This window comes from Lepidochelys olivacea (genome assembly GCF_965140295.1).
Source record: "Lepidochelys olivacea isolate rLepOli2 genome assembly, chromosome: 14".
Lineage (NCBI taxonomy): Eukaryota > Metazoa > Chordata > Testudines > Cheloniidae > Lepidochelys > Lepidochelys olivacea.
In genome coordinates this window covers 29,699,048-29,701,544 of record NC_140424.1, presented here as the reverse complement: position 1 = coordinate 29,701,544, position 2,497 = coordinate 29,699,048, and positions in this window count along the sequence as shown.

The following is a 2,497-nucleotide window of genomic DNA, read 5'->3' as shown; positions in this document are numbered from 1 at the left end:
GGTGAGAGAGGGCTGGGGGGAGTCTTTTCTCCTTGGGGCAGCCTGCACCCCAAACCCCTCATCCCCGGCCCCACACCCCCAACTAGAGCCCTCACCCCCTATACCCCAACCCTCTGCCCCAGCTCTGAGCCCCCTCCCACACCTTGAACCCCTCATCCCTGGCCCCACCCCGAAGTCCTCACCCCCCCATACCCCAACTCTCTGCCCTAACTCTGAGCCCCGTCCTGCATCCCAAACCCCTCATCCACGGCCCCACCCTAGAGCCCACACCTCCAACCAGATTCCTCACCCCCATGCACCACAACTCTCTGCCCCAGCCCTGAGCAACCCACACACACACTCTGAACCCCTTGGGCCCCACCCCCGCCACACATCACCTCCATATTGGTGAACATAACAAAATTAATTCCGTACATGGATGTAAAATAAAAGAAGAAATATTGCCAATAGCTGCTCTGACTGCGGAACAAGGTTCAATCAGAGCTGATACCTTATTGAACATCAGAGAACGCACACAGGCGAGAAGCCCTTTAACTGCCTCGATATTGGGAAAAGGTTCAGTCAACGCTTAAATCTTAACAGACATTGTATAATCCAACCAGGAGAAAAACCCTTCAGCTGCTCTGACTGCGAGAGAAGCTTCAGTGAACACTCACACCTCATTTTACAACAGAGAATTCATATAGGACAGAAACCCTATAACTACTCTGATTGCAGGCAAAGGTTCAGTCAAAGCTCAGACCTTGTTAGACATACGAGAATTCACACACGAGTGAAACCCTATAACTAGATATAGGAGGAGTGGTAGATACGCTGGAGGGTAAGAATAGGATACAGAGGGACATAGACAAATTGGAGGATTGGGCCAAAAGAAATCTGATGAGGTTCAACAAGGACAAGTGCAGAGTCCTGCACTTAGGACAGAAGAATCCAATGCACCGCTACAGACTAGGGACCGAATGGCTAGGCAGCAGTTCTGCAGAGAAGGACCTAGGAGTTACAGTGGACGAGAAGCGGGATATGAGTCAACAGTGTGCCCTTGTTGCCAAGAAGGCCAATGGCATTTTGGGATGTATAAGTAGGGGCATTGCCAACAGATCGAGGGATGTAATCATTCCCCTCTATTCAACATTGGTGAGGCCTCATCTGGAGTACTGTGTCCAGTTTTGGGCCCCACACTACAAGAAGGATGTGGATAAATTGGAGAGAGTCCAGCGAAGGGCAACAAAAATGATTAGGGGTCTGGAACACATGACTTATGAGGAGAGGCTGAGGGAACTGGGATTGTTTAGTCTACGGAAGAGAAGAATGAGGGGAGATTTGATAGCTGCTTTTAACTACCTGAAAGGTGGATCCAAAGAGGATGGATCTAGACTATTCTCAGTGATAGCAGATGACAGGACAAGGAGTAATGGTCTCAAGTTGCAGTGGGAGCGATTTAGGTTGGATATTAGGAAAAACTTTTTCACTAGGAGGGTGGTGAAACACTGGAATGCATTACCTAGGGAGGTGGTGGAATCTCCTTCCTTACATATTTTTAAGGTCAGGCTTGACAAAGCCCTGGCTGGGATGATTTAGCTGGGGATTGGTCCTGATTTGAGCAGGGGGTTGGACTAGATGACCTCCAGAGGTCCCTTCCAACTCTGATATTCTATGATTCTATGAACTGCCCTGACTACAGGAAAAGCTTCAGTCAGAGCTCTGACCTTGTTAGACATAGGAGAATCCACACAAGAGAGAAACACTTCTACTGCTCTGACTGTGGGAAAAGCTTCACTCAGTGCTCAAGCCTTATTGAACATCAGAGAACCCACACAAAAGAGAGAGCCTACAGATGCATTGCAAGCAGAAAAAGCTTCAGCCAGTGCTCATACATTCTATCACATCAGAGAACCTAAAGGTGAGAAAGACCCTATGAATTGCCAAGTGCAGGAAAAGCCTCAGTTGGAGGTCAATCCTGTTGCCCACCAGAGAATCCACACAGGGAAGAAGTTTTTAAATGCCCTGAATTTAGGAAATGTTCAGTGAGAGCTCAGCCCCTAATAAACCTCAGAGAACCTACAGGGAAGAGTGCCCTGAGTGCGGGAAAGCCTTCTAGCACAACTCATCCCTCACGAGATGTCTGAGAATCCACCCAGGACACATACCATAAAAGTGTGCTGGCTAGGGATGAGCCAAATGAATAACATTTTTTCGTATTCTGACAAATATCAGAGGCCATGTAGTGAGGACAAGTTGCAGTGGGGAAAGTCTAGGTTGGATATTAGGAAACACTATTTCACTAGGAGGGTAGTGAAGCACTGGAATGTGTTACCTAGGGAGGTTGTGGAATCTCCATCCTTATTGTTTTTCAAGGCCCAGCTTGACAAATCCTTGGCTGGGATGATTTAGTTGGTGTTGGTCCTGCTTTGAGAGGGGATTGGACTAGATGGCCTCCTGAGGTCTCTTCCAACCCTAATCTTCTATGATTCTATGACATGCAACCTTATTAAAGCAG